General features: G+C 41.3%; 1 protein-coding gene across 8 annotated transcripts in view; it reads left to right on the top strand.

Annotated features, from left to right (window-relative positions):
- Nucleotides 1-19,636, top strand: part of CHL1 (cell adhesion molecule L1 like) — a 141,661-nt gene that overhangs the window by 46,751 nt on the left and 75,274 nt on the right. For 5 of the 8 annotated variants that reach the window (XM_049826740.1, XM_049826747.1, XM_049826745.1 and 2 more), the window contains exon 1: nt 1,764-2,108. The exons of 2 other annotated variants lie outside the window; for them this stretch is intronic. The gene's annotated coding sequence lies outside the window, so the exon portion shown is untranslated. Of the gene's footprint in view, nt 1-1,763; nt 2,119-19,636 lie in introns of those variants that run through there. One more of the 8 variants, XM_049826743.1, reaches the window with a different exon arrangement.

Raw genomic sequence — 19,636 nt, forward strand, 5'->3', positions numbered from 1 at the left:
ATAGGCAATAGGATGCTGGTACCTGAGAAAAATGAAAAAGTAAAGCATTGGAAAAGCTTAGGATTGCTATGACAGTCAAAGACAGTAATGAGCTGAGTTTGGGAATGCATTTTAAAAATATTTAAAATCTAATTTGCTTGGCTGTAATGGAAGACAGAATTAAAAATCTTTCTTGGCCAAGTTCAGCTGACTTCTTTTTAAAAAGTTCATTCCGTAAAGGGCAGAAGCCCAGATATTTTAAGATCAGGCTTTGCAAGTACCACATATAGGAAAATATAGTGCTAAACGCTTTCCCCATGACAAATGTGGTTCTGCTGCCATATGATCCATGTTTCCAGCTCTGGGATGTATCACCCTGAAAATTGCAAAACTAAGTATTAAGAAATATGCCTTGAAAATGTGCCAGCTAAGTTCCTTAAAAGGATCTGAGAAAGGATGACTCACTACTTAAATGGCCATTCATTGCATCTGCAGAGCATTTCAGGTTAAATTCTCTGAAATAGTCATGATTTCTTGTAGAAGCTCCTCTGTGTTACAGAGGCAGAGCTGCAGCCTCAGCCCATTGCTGAGGTCCTGGTGAGGTGGGAGGAAGGGAGGTGGCATCGTCCTGGAAGAGGGACGGGGTCCAACAAAAGCACCTACAGCCATCCTGAGCAGTGAGGAGGAGGAGCGCTGAGGCTACCCCAAAGAAGGTTTGAAATTTCTGAGTTGATTAAAAGCTGATCTAAAGCAGATTTTGGCTGTCAAATGGCTGGTTAACCAGTGGGGTCACCAGAAAGGAGCATATGTGAAATATTGTCCTCTTGTTCCAGTGTGCTGTTTATGGTGTGCGAGGCAGGGCTTGGGCATCGCAGTGACATATCAGACCACTTTGGTGAAATGTCTGTGACCTGTTGATGCGCGGGCTGTAGCTGGTATTTCGTATCTATGTTAATCTCTCCATCTTCCTTTGCTCTCTTTGCTGTTTCGTATCACAGAGCCTTTTTTAAAGCACATCTTCGTATAAGATCAGGGTTTTTTTCTTCTATTAAGTCAGTATTTCTGAATTTCTATCTCAGCCCAGATGTTTTGTGGTTTTGGGGGGTTTTGTTTTTATTTTTTCTTTCTTTTTCTTTCTCAATAAAACCTGCTTTTTTGACCTCTCGTGGCTGTTCCCCTGCAAGCTGTGAGCTCCTGGGGCACAGCTATGCCTGATGTCCCTTCATAGCTCAATATGCCAATGAGGCAGAGCTGAAGTGACAAATGTTAAGCTAGTGCAAAGCTGAGACATCTGAGTTTATTCTCAAGTGTCTGGTGCTTTTTGCTTGTTAAAACACGTATAGAATAGCCTTTACTGGAACAATTCCTTTTAAGATTTCTGTCATCTTGGTCATAAAGGAATTTGATTTTTGCCAGTTGTTTGCTGAGCAAACACACCAGACTTTCTTTACAAAGTATCTTTCTGGTATGGAGTGCTTCAGTTTTGATGAATCTAAATTCAGGTGCTCTGCAGGAACCCACCTTTCAGAAAACAGTAACTTCATCTGCTGAAAAGCAGATCCTTTTAAGCACTTATCAGATTTTTAGAGTATCCTACTACAACCATTTGCAACCTTGAATAGTCTCAGCTGGCACGGGTAGGTGAAACCACCAGTAATGTGCAGGCTCTCACGCCTAATGAGCTCCGTGTTTAGCTGCTGCGGTACGTGCCAGGTTTTGACTGACAGCCTTTTTTGCCTCCTTCTGAGTAGAACCAGCTTCTTTCTGTCTTTTCAATAAATGGAGAGAGCTGCGCATCAAGGCAGTGTCTTTCATGGTTATTTCTCATAGCTTCTGATCCTTATTTGAGGAATCTTTACTGAATTTTTCTATTTGGTTGGGTGCACTGATATATTTTTGCTTCCTGTGTTCAATTATTCATTTTTCTTCTTTGGACCTTGAGAGAAAAATAAATCGGGAAGAGTCCAGTTATATGTGCTTCCAAATATTCAAGATTCATCAAAACTGTGCTATAGTCTTTCGCAATTCCTTATGGAGGAGGGATCCAAACTCTGCTGAAGTCAACATGAATCTCTTGCTAACTTTCATGATACCTTAGTGGTCATTGCATCTTTGGCTCTATATGGACAGTAAGTAAAAGTAAATGTCAATTATCTTTTCAGACAGAGGTCCTTGTAGAGATACCCCACTTGATGGGACTGTGTCCTAGGGTGTTGTCCTGAAAGCTCAGAATAAAGGAACTTAAATAAAATATACATATTTTATTCCTGCTACTAGAAAACTCTCATGTTAAGAAGTTTATGTGGGACAGGTAGAGAGAAGGAAGGAAGAATAAGGAGGGAAAGTAATCCATTGCTTAATGGTGGTTGAAACTGGGGAGGGCAGAAAAATGTACCTGAAAAGAAAAAAGAACAGTTATTTTCTCATAAACATCAAAATACGGATTCGTGTTGACATACCATCATCTAAATCCCAACAAATTTGGATGAACTCTCTTCTTCTCTAGCATGTTCTGTGGAAGCTAGTACAAATAAAGTTCTCAATTCATCTGATCTGAGGCAGAGGGACAAAATCCTTGAGTAGATCCCAGGGCATTTTTGGGTTGCAATAAGAAGATGTGATGGGGAAAATGGGAATGTATGTCGATGAATATTATACATGTTGCCATGAGTGTCAATACATACTACTCATGTATGAAACCGTGTGGGAAATAATATAAGTTTTCTTTCTATCTGCTGTTAGGTGTGATTGAATGGAAGAAATGCTATGATTTATTTTACAAAGTTTGCATAATAGCCTTATTTGCCCTGAGTTTGGGAAAGAAGGGGAATATTCTATTTACCAATCACAGAATCGATTCTAATTTTAGGTATTGATTCCTTTTGTCTCTATTAAAGTGTCTTGTATTCTTGTCTGTCTCCACCCTTGAAGCCAGGTCTTTATGTGGAGCATGTAGGTTTATGATCCACAGGTGTGTGTTTTGCAGTGGTAAACCAATATTTTCCTTTACAAATTATAAGCAGAGCAATTTTGCCTCAGGTGAATTCTTTCTCTTGGAAAACCCATTCAATAATGCTTCAGGGCTTGTATCTCAAGATGAAATAGAAATCTGTCTTGCTGGTAAGATGTGAGTAAATTTTCATGTCTATGACAGCTGAAGGAAAATTAACAGGAAAAAAAATTAAACTCTGTAAGGGGGGGGAAGTAACTGAACCTTCAAAATATATATATGTTTTCTTAGCTCTTGACATGAATTTCTGTCTCCTCTGAACTGCAGCTCTCACACACCCATCTCAAGCCTTTTCCTATTTTCCTGCTGGATAAACCTCCCAAACCTGTGTTGGATTTCTTCTTCTATCTCCTTCTCTCAGCCTTTGTGAAAAGACAGTGTTATGGTGAGGCTGTTCTTCTTGCTCCGGGGTCTGAGTCTGGCGGTGCCGAATGATGTCAAATAATCTAGGGGTTTAGTGAGAGTTTTTGCCTGCCCTGGGGTATCTCTGGAGCGATGCAGGACATGTGCGGTGCTGCTCATTTTGGTGACTAGCGCAGTTCTGCTGTGTTGGATGTATACATCAATGAGCAGGAATGGGTACACATCAGTTGTCTTTAGAAGGAAAGGGACATTTACGGCAGTGAATTGTCTTATTCTAAGGTAGATGCTGTGTTTTTGAGGTTTGTCTATTAAAAAAGAAACATTTTTTCCTCTCCTTTTTTTTTTTTTTTTTTTTTTTTTTATGTAAGGTCAGAGGTTTGACTACGCTGTAAGGTACACACCTGAGTTTTGAATCCGTTTACTTCTCTGTTTTGATAGCTGCATTTTTGGTCACGATATGGTGTTAATGAGGTTTGGTCTTTCTCCTCACTCAAAGCTGGAGGTTTGGTCTGCTGTAGCTTTCCAGCATAGGCACCAGGCTGGCACTCACAGCAGTGTCGGTCTGAGGTGGCTATGCATCAGCAGCAGAGCGTGTGACTGGCTTATAATTAGTTTGCATTTCTTTACGGCTCCTCTTTTAGGCGGGTGAATTGCATAACTTAACGTGAGTAATACTAATTATTTTGGATCTGTCATTGCACAACTGATGATGAATAATGCAGATACTGCTGTGACGCTAAATGCAGTTGTTGGGGATGTTTTGCCTCTTCCCCTCATCATCTGTCTTGAAGTATTGTGACATTGGGTGACACAGATAAACCTGAATTCTGTAATTAAGTTTTATTGTAACGATCCTGGAAAATATTCAATTTTGCATGTTCTCATATTTTAAATGTGGCTTAATGAGTCTTCCAGCTTTCCTGTCTGCTTAACACACTGCTGACATTTCTCCGTTTGGATAACAAGATTCAGTAGGATAAAACTATCTTCAAAATGCTCCACACTGGCATATTTAGGTTTTCATATTAATGGAGGTATTTTTCTGCCATTAGATCTATCATTTTTTTCCATTTATCTGTGGAAGGCCAGGTCAGACCTATTGCTAAGCAGATAACACCAAAAGATGAGGGGGAAATTTCAGTGACTATAAATTTGATTTTTTCTAAAAGAATTCACTTTATTTTCCATGAGCGTTGGTGTGATTAGGATTTTTTGCACTGCTGCTTCCAGAAAGCAAGTTTTAAGCCTCCTTGGACAGGCTTTTGCATTTGCAAAAAAATCACATTTGATGAAAGCAGTGACTGAAACCACACTCCCTCACTGTAAACTGTGCACAGAGTCAACTGAATATGTAGCTATGCAGAAAAAGCTATGGTTAGGTGGGATCTTCTCAATTTTTTCCACAGTATGCCAGCATAACTGCTGGCTGCCTTGCTAAAGAAAAGACAGTTGTGTGTGTTGGGTGAGGAATTTGTGTATATTCAGCTTGGCTGTCTGAGCTGACACCCGAGTTATGAGAGCTGTCCATAACATGTCCAAACTGGGATATTTTTAGAATTAAGTTGATCCCCTTTAGGCACAGAAACTTATGAATTTAACAGTCTTTTCTTCCCCCCCCCCCCCTCTCTCCCCCGCCCTCTTTTCCCCCCCCTGTGGCTGTTTAATATTAAAAATACTGCATCTTTTGGTAGTAAAGTCAGCAGGGATCCTCCTGCTGCAGAGGAGAGCTGGATGGTAATTATCAGTGGTACAGGGTTCCCAAGCCCCTCTCCAGAGCGCTGCCTTTGAAGCGGCCGAGGCAGCCAGCGTGGTCGCTGTGCCATCGCCCCTCGCCACATGCTCTCAGAGGGTTTCAGGCTCTCCGTGGGTGCAGACAGGCCCTGCTGGCTTTCACGGGCTCTGCGAGTTTGTCCTTGTGGAAAAGATGCCCCAGATTTGCTCTGGCAATAAGGAAAGCTTAGCCTAATTTTCAGAGTTGATTTCTGTAAAAGGAGGACATGCTGATGGCCAGCTCTTTCCCAGAAGGGAAGGTTTGAAGGATGCTCCAGGACTCCAGAAAGGTGACTTTATTCAGTCTTAGACATGGAAATGAATCTGAAAGTATTTTTATTTTATCCAGCTCTATCAGAGTGCTTGGGAGGATGAGTGACATTTCCAACCATACTTTTCTGCCTCAGTTGCAGTTGGAAAGGCTATGGAAAAGGACTAGGAAGAAAATTGGCTGTTAGATGATTCTTGCTATAGAAGAGTCCTTTGAAGTTTAGCAGCTTAACTTCCCAAAGTCACGAGCCATTCAGCGGTGATGTGTGTTGCAGTACAAACCAAGTTGGTTACTTCCAGAAAATAAGTTAACTGAAGATGTATTTATTAGCTCCGTGACTGGAATTCAAAGATCTTCAAATGCAAAAGAAAGTGTTCAATTTTCCCAGTAGAAATGTTTATAATGGGAAGAAATAGTTTGAAAGATTGGCCTTTAATTTCTAGCCTAAGGCCAAACAGAGCAATCACGTGTAGACATATCAGATGTATTCTATGTATAGAATGGTGGAAAAATCTGTTATGAAGCATCACTTAACACTATCACGTTATGATTTTTAGGTATGTAATTACAATCATGGAGTATTTACCAAGTGTGAATACTTACATTCCAGTGATTTGTTACCAAATTGGACATGGGGCTTAGTTTAGATTAAATTCAGAAACTTTGTGTTTGAAAATTGCTCTATACTTTATGCCTTGTAGACATAAAGTGCAGAGGAAAACCATGAGAAGATGGAGAGGAAATAAACACCCCATTTGTAGAGATAATGATATACTTATTTTTCTTTTTTAACTTACAATAAAAGTCCATGTATGATAACAGAAGCAAAGTAGCTTGACCTAAGTCCATTGCAAACCAGAGGTGCACTACATATATCGAAAGGGAAGGTTAAGCACCTTAACCAGGGTCCTGTGGAAGTTGTTTTTCGGACTTGATTCTTGTAAGACTAAGCCTATGTAATAAGCACTAAATATTAATTAGGCTACTGGTATATTATGAAATAAAGGTGGGTTAGCATTTAGAAATGAAATTGAACCAGATTTAGAAGAAACATTTCAAATTATTTTGTGCAATAGGCTAAAGCGAATATTGCCTCACTAGAACGTTAATGCAAATAAATTACATTTTTAGGGATTAGTGACCAGTTTAGTCTATAGAGAATCCAAAGCAGAAGGCTTTAACCCTGTCACCAGTCTTCCCTGACTCATCTTCGGCTGTAGCAGCAGTCTTGTATGTCTTCTTCACCGAAGCACTAGTGTTCTCCAGGGACATCTTTGGTCAAATTAGTCTATAATCTTTCATAATGTGCTCTCCAGAGGGTCTTATTACTAAATGCTCTTGATAAGTAATAGTATATGCAAAGTAGATCTGCACTCGTAGGTCCTGTCATGTAATAAATGATTGAAGTATAGCAGGGAAGCGCGCTGCAGTAAAACCTCTATTAGCCAAACCCAAGTTAGTAAAATTGTTATAATCTGAAATTCAGACGTGTCCCCCAGGCTTGCTTATCCACACTGCCCTGGATTTTCAGCAAGTCAGGATCCTTCTCCAGTGCCAGTTTTGTTCTCTGGCGGAACGAGAAGAGGGAAAAGCACCGAAGGAGTAAGAAATAGCGAGCATTTTTTGCTCCTTTTGGCAGGGTGAGGCCTGTGAGGAGGCGGCGAGGCCTGAGGTGTGCCATGGAGGTGGGCCGCTGCACCGAGGCAGGCATCAGTGCTGCCAGTGTGGCCTTATCGTGTCTGTTGGAAGCAGGAGGAAGGAATTGCTGGAGAATTTCTGGTTTTTTTGTCATTGTCACTGATTCCTCCAGAAGGGAAAGTCCCGGATTTTATTTCAGCTGTGTTTTATTGCACGGGCCTTCTAGCTCCCGCCAGCCACCTCCAGGCCGGGGCCGTGACTGGAGCTCCTCTGTGTGTCCGCAGTCCCACCGGTTCCCTGGTTTTTAGAGCAGCCGTGAATGTTGGGAACCCAAATGGCAGTCACTTTCATTTCTATACTGGTTTCCCAGTGTCATTTTGTCCACCATGGAAAGCCCACTGAGCGTGGGAGCTGTGTGCCCACAGCGCTGTGCAGGAGCGGGCGGTGTTCCCCGCTCGGCTCTTACAAAGCCTTGAATTCCAATAATTTCACCTTGCTGAATGTCCTGGATACTTACTCATATTACTTGGGTTTTGTGCACTTTAATTATTATTTTTATAGGCTCAGAAGCATTGTCAATTCTTCTGTTAAACCTCCGTGTAACATTTATGAACTGGTACAGGGCCGATTTAAGCATCCTTTTGTTTGTAATCAAAAGCCTGGATTTTCTGGCAAATGTGGAACAAATGTACCTCCGAATAAGGCTTAAATAGTACTTTCAGGCCATGATTAAATGTCTTGTTATTAGAATAGACATGTTTATCCCATGGGAAGTCCAGGGAGCATACTCATTGCACGCAGGTCCCATCCTGAGAAACTTATGGTATGGATAGAGAAGGTGTCCAAAAGATGGAAGAAGTTACAACATGGCTGGGTGCAAAAGGATTGAGTAAGATTGCATATAAAGTCTGTCAGAGTTGGGATCTCAATTTCTGCCGGCAGTCCAAGACCATCTCCTCAATTAAAAGCGCCACAATGATTTGGGAAAGCAAAGGACTGCAGAGACAAGGTCAGATTTGAGATTTGTAATCCATGTTGTCCTTTTCTGAGCTCACGTTCTGCCTTGCAAACATTTCATTGAGTGCAGGAGAAGCTCTGGTTTGTGTATGAAGCTGGCAGAGCCGAAATGCAGACTGACGTGGACCTCGGCTGCCCACTCCTGCCTGCCCTTACTAACAAGAGCCTTTATTTAGGTCCAGCAATTTTGCTAGTGCCCCATATATATCATTAGGAATCACCAGCCTAATTTCTTGTTTCATTATGGATGACAAAATAAAACTTTAATAGGTTTTTTAATATGAAATGGAAGTTAAATATTCATTATTTCTTATTACTTCAATGTCAGTAAGCCTTTAATATGCTGTAACTCAAAGAGTCTTCTCTCTGCTCTCTACTTGTACCATTTTAATTTACGAGTGTAAAAGTCACCTAAGCGTTGCTTCTGGCGCATTTCATTCCTCAACAGCTCCCAGCTGTACGTCATGTCATCGTGTGTCCTCATGGATGGCTGCTCATATGCATCATGAATGTTATCTGACTTCTGGTATGCACTTTGGCTTTGGGCTAACCTCTTCCTAAAGCTGAACCAGTCCTTGATAACTGCTTTTTCAGTACGTTTCAAACATGGGATATATAGAAGAAAGGTTATGTTAGATGGGGAAAGAGAAGCATTGCGCCATCCGTGTGCACATACTGTGCCGGAGGGATTTGCCATACAGTGTCGTGGTGGCTGGGGAGCTGTAAAGGGATGCCATGTTCATAATATAACAACAGCAGCCAAGATGAGAGGGCCTGGCTTTGCAATTTCTTTCTTAAAGCTATTTGTGTCCTCTTTCACCTTTGCAGCCCCTTTCTGTGTCTGGATTGTTATCTTATTCCTTTATCCTTCCAAGCCAGCTTTCATGCAACTTGCTATCCTAAATTGTCCCCTTCAGATTTGACTTTATTCTGATATGATGTGTTCATATTTGTTTCTAAGCAAGTGTGCTGAAAACATTGACTGCCCATTGTTCTTTAATCCCAAGTATTTTACATAAAAATTGCATTTGAATGCTGTATGTATTTTTGTGGCATCTCTCCGCAGAATAGGAGCAGAATCTGCATGCTCATATATGAAGTCTTCTTTGTGTCTTAGTCTTACTCAGAGCCCAGTCATAACCAAACCCCACTATTTAACACCAAAATACCATAATCATTAGTTGTCTAAGTCATTTTATGTCCCTGCAACTATGGTCTTAGGTCTGCTGATGAAGAGGAGCAGTGATGTGAAAGTCAGCATTGGAAACAGAGGGGTTTAAAATGGGGAAAAAGGTATAAAAGTTGATTTTATTTATTATGAATAACCAGTAATTATGAATAATGGGATAAGCAGGCCTGTAATTCAAGCTTCTTGATATACAAGTTGCATCCCGTAGATCTGGGGACTGAATTTGCAGTTGCTAGCGCACAGTAGCACTTTTGCTATCCTCCTAAAACTAGAGCTACCAGTGAGTGCTCAGTGCAGGTCCTGCTTGTGGGTCCTCGTCTCTGCCTGGCATCAGCACAGTCCTCGATGCTGAGTGAGCAGGCTGCTGTCCTGGCATCACTGCCCTTAATACCATGCAGTTCCTCACTTTTGGTTCATTTCTTTCGGATTGCTGGATGAAATGATCACAACATCCTGGGGGAATAACTGTTTCATTTTAATAATCTAAATGCAGTTCATTGCACTGAAGCTATAATGACACATACAGTGCGATGTTACGGTTTTATGCTATGTTGCACCTGGGCATTTTCAAGTAATAAGTTCTTCACATCCAGGTTGAAGAGAATTCTTTATCAGGTACATGATCTCCCCTGAAAGAAACTGCACATTTTGCTTTCTGTATGATTAAATATTTTGCTACCAAGAAAAGCAACCTAACTGTTAAGCTGGTACAATGACAGATCTGCACTACAGCAGGCGCTTACCTGGTGAGGTGATTGCTGTTCTCTGACGGGTTGGATTTTTTCTGTATGCAGTAATATGCCGAGGAGTAAAATTAAGTTGTCACTCGTGATACAACCTTAGAATGAAAGATATTTTCTTTTCACACAAACAGACTTCCTCACAAGTCCAAATTTCTGACACCGATGAGATACAAATGCTAATTTCTCACTACTGAGTGTTGTGTTTACTACCATGAGCAGGGCCATAGGTGATTTCAGTGTGGTAGGAAGGAGATGGAATAGCAGTAGTCCTAGAGAGAAACTCCAGCACTTGATGAAAAAATAATACAATCAATTAATAGATAATCAAGTGTTAATAATTTAAATGAACTTGGGGATGAACGTTGTTAATATTTAAACATTATTCTGATAGATTAAAATTAATCACAGTATTACCTATCTATCTGGAGGCATACTGGGGATAAATTCAGGTCTACCTCCCAATAGAATGGATTTCTGTAACCCACTTCAACATCAGCTTATGTTTTGTGATTCAAAAGACATTGAACGCATTTCCTACATGTTAACTACATTTTTACAAGCGTTCCGGGAAAAGAACCTCAATGTCTGCAATGAAATACATTCAAAAAGAATTGTTTTTTGCTTTTCATTTTGGGTGGGGTTTTTTTTTTTGAGAATTCAGAGGGCGTTGCTTTGCTACTGCTGCTTCACGTGACAAAGCAAGAGAGTAACCCGGCCCCGGCAGTGAGTGCAGGCGATGTTGGGGTGCAGGACCTGTGCCCCAGCTCTGTCGGTGCAATGTCAAGTGCCTCTGGTGCAATTCTGGTCCACGGGAGCAGGTGGGAGATTTTTGCAGCTGATGTGCTATTTGTGTTAGTGTTACTCAGACTGGCTGTGACATTTGAAGTCTTGAATGAAAGAAAAGCAAGTCTACATGAAGGTGCTCCTTCAGGTGTGTGGATGGAATACTTTAGACTGCTCATGCTGAATTTATAAAGTGATGTCTCTTGATTACTCCAGCTGTTTCTCCAAAAGTTTTTCAGTGCATGTCCATTTTAAATTAGTTTTCTTGCAGTATTTCAGTCCTATAAGTTGCTTCAATTAACACTGCAAAAAGCTGGATGATTACTATGTTGTTGTGTACTTTATTTGTAAATCCTGAATGCAGTAGTAGTATGTTTGAATTCCATACTTGCCTTTATTTTTTGCTAAGGGCAATGTCTGTTATATTACAGGAGGAAATCACCTCTTTCATCTTTCTTGATCTTTCCCTTTCCAGCCCTCTGCCCTTTTCATATCATAGCTACAGCTGCAGATATTTTTATTTTATTTTATTTTGAGAGGCAAGTGAGTTCCCCCAAATCACCTGTGGCATTACAGGTCAAGATGGTTATTGCCCATCTGAAATGGTAAGAGTGAGAGGTCAGGGAGCTTGAGGAAAATGCTAAAAAGCTTTGGTTGTACTAAACTGGGTGTAATGTTAGCCTAGGTGGACCAAAGGGGCCTGGGCAGGAAAGGGCATATTGAGTAGGCTGCGTACAATAACATATGAACCACTTTGGAAAATGTAGTTGGTACTAGGTCACCTAAGGAAGCAGGGCACAAACTACGCAAGATCATATGGGAATAAAGAGTAAGGAAGGAAGCATCTTTATTTTATAGTCTGGACTTTTACACATGCATTCTTTTTCCAGGTAATTTTAACCTCATAGATTCATAGCAATGAATATATTTCAGTCTTGAAACACGGCAGTTCTCCAGGTCCTTAGAAAAACTTGTTTCTGTTGTCCTCATCCCCTTTCCCAGTTCACCTTTCAACTCTCAATGCAATAATTTATTGGCAGCATTTTAGATTCCAATAGTCAGTGCTTTATTCAGTGGCTCTAGAAGAAAGGCCAGGATAAAAATTTGGACTCATGAGAGAATCCAGAGGTTCCTCACAGGTTTTTGCTTTCATTCAAATTCTTCTGCTTCAAGGCACCAGACTTCTTGTGTTTTATGCCATCTGGGGTTTTCCTGTAGTTTGCTCCTGTAACAGGTATGTTGTTTGCTACAACTCACATCACAACTGTATATTGTTGGCAAAACACACAGTCACTGTCTCCTTAAATGCTCTGACCTCTAAAGCTCCATCATCTGGAGTTAAGATCATCTTCACATCAAGTCAATGTTAGAAGAAAATTCAAGTCTTGGGAGGAGTAAACACTATGAGCAGCAGATTGCTTATGATGCAGCAGTGTAAGTGACTGTTGTTCAAGCTGATTTATTCCAAAATTACAGACTTGCAGATATGTGAACATCAGATAAAGATAAGTGTTTTTTTCAAATCTTTAATTTGTCGTGGACTTACATGCTAGAAATATTAGTTGAATAGCATAGAATAAGATACTGAGGTTTGGATATATAATATGAAGAATAACATTTAAATGGTAGTTAGATTAATAGAACCTTTTAATTATTTATATCATTTACTTAATCATCTCCATTCAATTTTGAAGCATCTCTAAACCAGGAGGCAAGTCCTCCTAGAAGATCTTCTTGAGGTAATTAAAGCAGGAGACAGATTAATCACAGTCAACATTACAAAAAGGAGAGAAACAAAGAATGTTTCCTTTGAGGTTGAGGTGCTTATCTCTCCTGCTTTTAAGATGCTTGGATGGGGAGCAGTTTCAGGGCCCCAAAGGCTGTTTTTGTGCATGCTGCACAAAATCCAAATGTGAAAGTCTTTTTATCAGTGGATTTTGTACAGGAGTCACTCAGGTTTGTATTCCAGCACTTGCTGGATCTGGCTGGGGAGGCACAGCAGGAGACACAGTCAGGCCATGGCTCTGCCAGCACACACAGGGTGGGAAAACACTTCAATGATTTTTCTTCTTCAGAGCTCACTTTTACATGCAGAGGGTTTCTGTATGTCAAAGTAAATAAAGAATTACTCGGAGGCAAGTTCCCTGTTCATTTTTGTATATGTCCTTTTTTTTTTTTTTTTTTTTTTTAATGGGAAGTGCACTTGATTCTCTCTAGTTTTACCAAAATCCCTGACATCCCATGGATCCGCTGAGGTGAGAGAAGATTAGTGGAATATTCTCTTATCAGGACAAGCAGTTTAAAAAGTCTGTGCTAGTGCTGTAGAGGGCATTGCTAGTCACAGAAAGGGCTGGAAGAGGCAAGAAGGTAATGTCGGACAAAGTAGAAACTCCTGTACATCACTTTTCTAGGAAATCTTCCTTTAGAGAGGGATGCTGAAGGAAAAGGTGCAGTTTCTGTGAGAGTCATGTTCCCATTCGAGCATGCTATGACCTGTGAATCAAGAGAGGTGCTTATAGCAGCTCTTTGAGCTTAAATATACTGACTTTCCTTGCTTTAGGTGTTGTCACCTTACCTCAGTAGAGTTGCTGATTGCAAGAGGGTGGAGACTAGGCAGCAAAGAAGAGGAGTGCTCTTGCCTCACTGCTTATGACAGCTGAAATCAAACCTTTCTGGTGAGGCCAAGTGAAAGTGAAGGACTTCATTGCTGTCCATCTTGGTCTCTTTTTCATGTTCATGCATATATACCTACCTACATGCATGCATATATACCTACGTGTGCATGTTTGATGCAGTGGAGAGCTCCAGGAACCTGCACACACGCTAGGAAAAATACAGAACGACTTGAGATATTACACCTACCTGAAACCCTCGTACACTTACTGAACTGTGTATTGGCTTGCAAAAATACCTGCTCTGTCTCTCAGCTTTCCATCTTCCTAATGGTGAAGAGCACTGCGCTGTCTCTTAGCATTGTTTTTGAAGACAATTCTATGAAGAGGTAGTTGCTAGAGTTTGGAAATGAGGAGTGTGGCCAAGTGGGGAAGGGATCTGAATCACTGGAAATAATTCTTTATCAAATGGCTCCCAGTTTTGGGGCTTGTGTTCTTCATTTTCTCTCCTAACCTGTTCTAAATTTTTTTTTTTTTTTTTCTGGTCAGGGTGTGTGTGGGAATGAAGGTAAGCATTTAATACACAATAAACTTTATAATGACTGTGATTAACATTCACACAAAGTAACTCAGGGATGGGAAAAAGACAGCTGGGCAAGTCTAATAAATGCTTTCATAAGTGGATCTGCTTCCTCAGCACTTGGGAAGAATACACAAACCAAAAAAAGAAAACCAAAAACCCACTCTGGGATTTTCAAATTACCCTTGGAGATTGGGCACACAGATTGCTTATGGTATTAATGTGAACAGAGTAGCCAAATCCCTTGAAATATTGGTCTTAATCATGTCAAATGCCTGGAGGACTTGGTGTCCTGGAGGGAATCATTCCTGCAGAGAGTTGGGAGTTTGTGCTCCTGCTCTGGGCTTCAGCGGCTCAGAGGTTTCAGGCTGTTGAGTCCCAAGGTTTTAAATAAGCTGTGCTGAGTAAAAGCCCTAAAACCGTGAGTGAAATATGAATTAGGGAATATTTCCTGCACTCTGCAGAAGGCAAAGCTGTACTCGTGGACTCGGATCTAATATCTAGATAGCTTTTACCAGGACTGGCCCTGTTATGGACATAGGCTTACACAGAAGTCACCTCTGATCTGTCTGTTCTGTCTGCAAAGCATTGGTGCCCTTTTGGACAGATTTATGTTATACACCATACCTGTGCTGTGACCGATATGATATAAAACAATGAAGGAACCAGGTGCACACAATTCCTTTTTTTTTTTTTTTTTTAATTCTATTTTGATGTAAAAATAATTTCATTTGTACTCTTCCACTCTTCCATTCCCTCCACCCCCCTGCCCCAGCCCCACCTCCAAGAACAGGTTTCTACTTGTTTTCTTTTGTCTTTTTCGTATTGTTACTGTAATGGGCTGTCTCCGGTTTACAGCCACCAGAAATCTTGGTTTGATGAGGCTGCTATGAAACATTTAAAGGTTTAAATTATAAACTCAGAGTGAGGAAATCAGTGATGCATGATTAGTTGAAAGTTTTAAATATAATAGTCATATTTTTCATATTCATGTACAGAAATGGCTTATGACAACTGTAATGTGGTTTTTAATACATATTAATAAACTTTGTTACAATATAGATGGTTTGTACACCTTTTGGCAGATGGCTGTGGTATTAGAGTCTGCACAGCATAAATTAGACATTTAGTAAAAGAAAAAAATACACAAGCGATAAGGTCAATTCTGTTCAGAGATGCATTTCCAGTGCATCGCTCCTGCAACCAAAAGGATTAGAAGCAGGATCAAATTTGCCCTAGAAGGGTTGGAGAGGGGGAACATGTCCCACACGGAGCCCCATGGCTGTGCCATTCGGGTGGCTCAGGCTGTCTGCCTTGGACATGTGTAAGGCAGTAAATAGTCTGCCTTAAAACTGCTGTAAAATATGAAGGGAGTTGATGCCTGAGCATTGTCTCTTTTTTTTTTTTTTTTTTTTTTTTTTTTTTTTTTTTTTTTTTTTTTTGTGCTGTTCGGAAAACAGAATTAGCTGGTGATGAATCTGCGAATTCTTTAAGTGTGTTACACTTTTCAGGTAGTGGCCTGACAAATGATAGGGATTTTGTAGGAAATCACTTTAGCAAACATTAAAGGGCACTCACCTCTGAGCCGAAATGCAGCAGCTGCTTTAGCAATTCATTGCCGTGCTCAAATACCTATTCGAGTTGATAGTTTGTAATCGCTTTGACTGCTAACCTTGGCATCGCTGAAGTAGTCTATAAAGAGATATTAAAAAAAAAAAAATCTGCATTTTCTTTATTGGAAATCTTTTGAACCATTCTCATTCCATAAGTTTTCAACAGGAGAGGCAGTAGCTTCTGGCTTATGCTTTATCAAAATGATTGTCAGGGCGCTTAATGAGCTTTGTGCCAGACCAACCGCTTTAGTAACATATGTCTCCAGCAAGAACGTTGCTCCCGCTGGCTGGGCACACTGCTCCTCTCAGCAGGCAAGCTGCATCTCCCTGCTTAGCTTATCCATGTAACATTTAAATGTTTCAAGACACCCATTTTGAATTAGGACTTATCACCTTTGTATCGAGCTGGTCCCTTTGAATGATTGCTCTGTAATGAAGGAAAAGTGGAAATGATTTCTAGTGCAAATCACAAGGCGCAAGAAAATGGCTTCTTTTTACTAGTTGGGGTCGTGTTTTCTCTTCAAAAGAAAGTGCAAGAAAATTGCGCTTTAATTCTTTGAAAAGAAACATTATGAGATAAGGTGGTAACTAATATTAATGCACAATAACTGCCTGACAGGTTCGCACCACGCGCTGACATGTCATGTCAGAGTTGCTGTAGATAAAGCCAAGTTCTTTGCTGGAGATGTAGCAATTGCAGATCAAGTGATATATAATTTACTGAGCTGCTTGTTAATTCTATGGTGTTATGAAATCTCCTGGGCATATAATTACTACAAATGTTTACTTGACTTTACCACATAGCTTGACACTATCCTGTAGAAGTTTGTACTTAGCTTGACATTATACTGTACAAGTTTGTACCTCAGTAAAATTATGGCCTAGCTATAAAATGCAACTATTAGGCAGCAAAATACTAAAGAAGTACAGATGAGACTAAAGGCATTTTAAAAACGCTTTCTACGGCTCGGAATTACAAACATTCATCCCATCTCCCGCTGATTACACACTTTGTAATAGCTATTGTTTCCACGGCTGGGGTTTAATTTTCCGCAGTACATTGGCAGCGCCAGCGATCTCAATAGCAATCCTCCCAGCAAGGTTGCGAGGGCTGCGGGGAGGACAGCGGGGAGGCAGTGTGATTGACAGATATTTTAAGCCTTTCTGTGGTTCAGGATTAGTGAAACATTTACAGGCAGACCTGTTTGAGTGGGTAATATGTGGGCTGGCGGCCACGCTGGGATCCTGGCACCCGCGGGAAGCTCCGTCGCCTGTAGGAAAATCGGGATGACTTTGGGATTGGGTCGGTGTCATTCCTCCCTCCAGGTTACTCTTCAACCCTTGATCTCCACGAAGCCTGGAGCAAAGGTAGTGCCTCTGATGAAACTTAAAGCCGCCCTCTTGACTATTCATTGCTAAATTGCTGCTGAGAGGCTCTTCAATTGTGCTGGTTAGCCCCAGAGTAAAGGCCCGCGTTTGAGCTGAATATTTCAGGGCATATGCCTCACCTTCAGCTCTTTTACAGACTGCTGACCTGTCACGTTCAGCAGGTGTTGGGGTTATGCTCAGCCTGCTTTGGACCGGGACACATTCTGCAACACCAGTCCTGTCTATGCAGCGGTCCATTAGGTCTAAAAACAGATGAGCTGCACTGCACGCCAGTCTGGATGGTTTTTGGAGTCCTGGATTGTCCCTTTCGAGAGGGAGAAGCTGTGCTAGAGATAACAACCAGCTCCTGGGACGGTTCCTCCTGGCCTGCAGCTTGCTGGTAGCAGCCCTGGAGCTGATTTTGCAGCTAGTGAGAGCCACTCCCCAACGCCCGGGATGCCCAAACTTGTCCTGGATTATAGAGGTTTAAAGTATTTGTTGAAAACACTGCTTTCTTTGAGGGTGAAAGCGGTATTCCTCATGCTCAACAAGTTTGCGTGAGCCCATTTAAACATCAGACAAGTTGAGAATGAAAACAACTTTGACTCTAATAAAGCAAAAGTTGCAAAATTAGAAACAGTGTTACAAAAGAAAAGAGGCAAAATTAGGAAACAGAAATTTAGCGTGTACGTGGATTAGCAGCCGCGGAAGGCGTGACCTCTGAATCAGGAAACTCGTTTGTTTTAACTTTGGTGCTTCCAGCCTGATAACGCTCAGATTTTGGTGAGGTCTATTAGAGGTGGGAGTCTACTTGGAGATTTTGCTCCTCTTTTTTTTTTTTTTTTTTTTTTTCATTTCCTGGCTACTCCTAAATGTAAAAGGCTCTTTATAATAGCTCTCAGACTCTCCCTGATTTCTCCACTGATTTGAAGGACCTGTGAGTCTGCATTTACCTGCCTGGTGCCCTGGAGAGTGCTAATGATCTGAGGTTTACTGGCACATGGATCTGAGGAAAGCAGAGGGACTTTGGGATACTGCCCTTTTCTGTTCCTCTCAGGAAACACACTGAGTTGCAGTTATCTGGTAACGTTTATAAACAATATAAACCATGTTAATAAATCTCCCCCAAGAAAGGTTTTCCTGAGATAGGTAACAGAGAGTGGCCCCAACCCCAGCCCTGTTTTGCTTTACTAGTTGCTTCTGTTAGCTGGAAAGGCAGGGAAGAGATCTGGTGCATGAGTGGAATTTGATAGGTTTCCCATAGAAACAGAGGATCAGATTTATTTTTTATTTTTTTTTTGCCAGTGAAGGTGATGTCAGTTGGGAGCATCTGTCCTCACCTCAAAGGATACAGTCTGGTGTAGATTAAAGTGAAGGCTGAGTCCTCTTGTGCCGCTCTACTGATGCAACTGAATAACTTGTACAATCTTGTCTGTCTTAATATATCTCATTCATATATATATATAAAATCTGCTTGCTGCTATTAGTCTTTCTTTTTGAAATAAATTCCCACTGCGTCTCTCAACTTGGAGAGTACAGGCAGGTTTGAAATACACTGTTGAACGAAGAGTTCTCTGCCACGCTCTGCCTCGGTGAGCTGCTTTTCTCTCTGATCCCTGCGGACTGCCATCACCATCGTGGGATCTCCCGTTCCCTGCTTGGTGCTTTGAGACTCAATCTGTCTTTCATTCCTTCCCCAGTGAGTTACTGCTCCAGCCTCACAAATTCTCCCAAGCTCCTGCCCTGCTTCTCTCCGCACAGCACCGAGCCCTCGCTCATCTGCATTCCCTGCTATTTTTGACAGAATCAGCCCTCTCCCAGGATCTGTTCACTCGCTCATCTACATATAACAGCAGCTGCTTCGAGGCCCCGCGTAGCTGTACCAGACTTGTTGGTGTCTGGTCTAATTTCCTCATGTACTTCTCTTTGCTGCCTCTTTTTTCCTGAAACCTTTCCCTCTCCACCTCCTTTCCATACCCCAAGTCCTGCTCTCCTCTGTGCGGCTTCACGGCACTTCGCCCCTTCAGCCTCAACCCTTGCTGCTTTCTCATTTCTGCACTGCCGCGAGTGTCTATGCCCACTGTTGAGACATCTTGGCTCAAAAAGCATTTAATTATTTTTTTTCTCCTTTACCTTTTCTGCCTCCAGTGTCAAACTGGGTCTAATGGATAGGTTTTTTTCACACTAAGTGGGCTCTGTTGTTTCCAGTATGGAAATAGGTGAGAATCTCTGATTGATGCTTAAACTGGGTAAAGATGAACCAAGACACACATCTGCGTTATGAGACGTCAGTAGGAAAGCAGCTTTTCCCTGGGCAAGTCAAGCCTTTACTGGTATTTGGTCAACCCAGTTGCCTTTAATGCTATTCCCAGGGTTACCTGCTGGGGGGAACACAGTGAACAATTCTGTTAACACATATGGTAGAGAAACCCAATGCCTCACTGATCCTGGGTGGGAAATACCATAAAGCATCACAGAGGCATTGCTCTACCTGGCCACTGACTGGGGAGAAATTCAAGGTGAATGAAATTTTTAAGAAACCTGCTTGAAATCTGTATTTCCTAAGAATTCTCTTATTCACGTTGCAATACTCATCTCCATTTCCATCCTCTATTGCAACCTGCTTAGTACCTGCTGTGATATCATTTACCTGATTTACTTTTCAGTTATTGGTGGGAGAGAAGGCAGAGAAGGAAAAAA

This window comes from Accipiter gentilis, chromosome 23 (genome assembly GCF_929443795.1).
Source record: "Accipiter gentilis chromosome 23, bAccGen1.1, whole genome shotgun sequence".
In the NCBI taxonomy this organism is placed as follows: Eukaryota; Metazoa; Chordata; class Aves; order Accipitriformes; family Accipitridae; genus Astur; species Astur gentilis.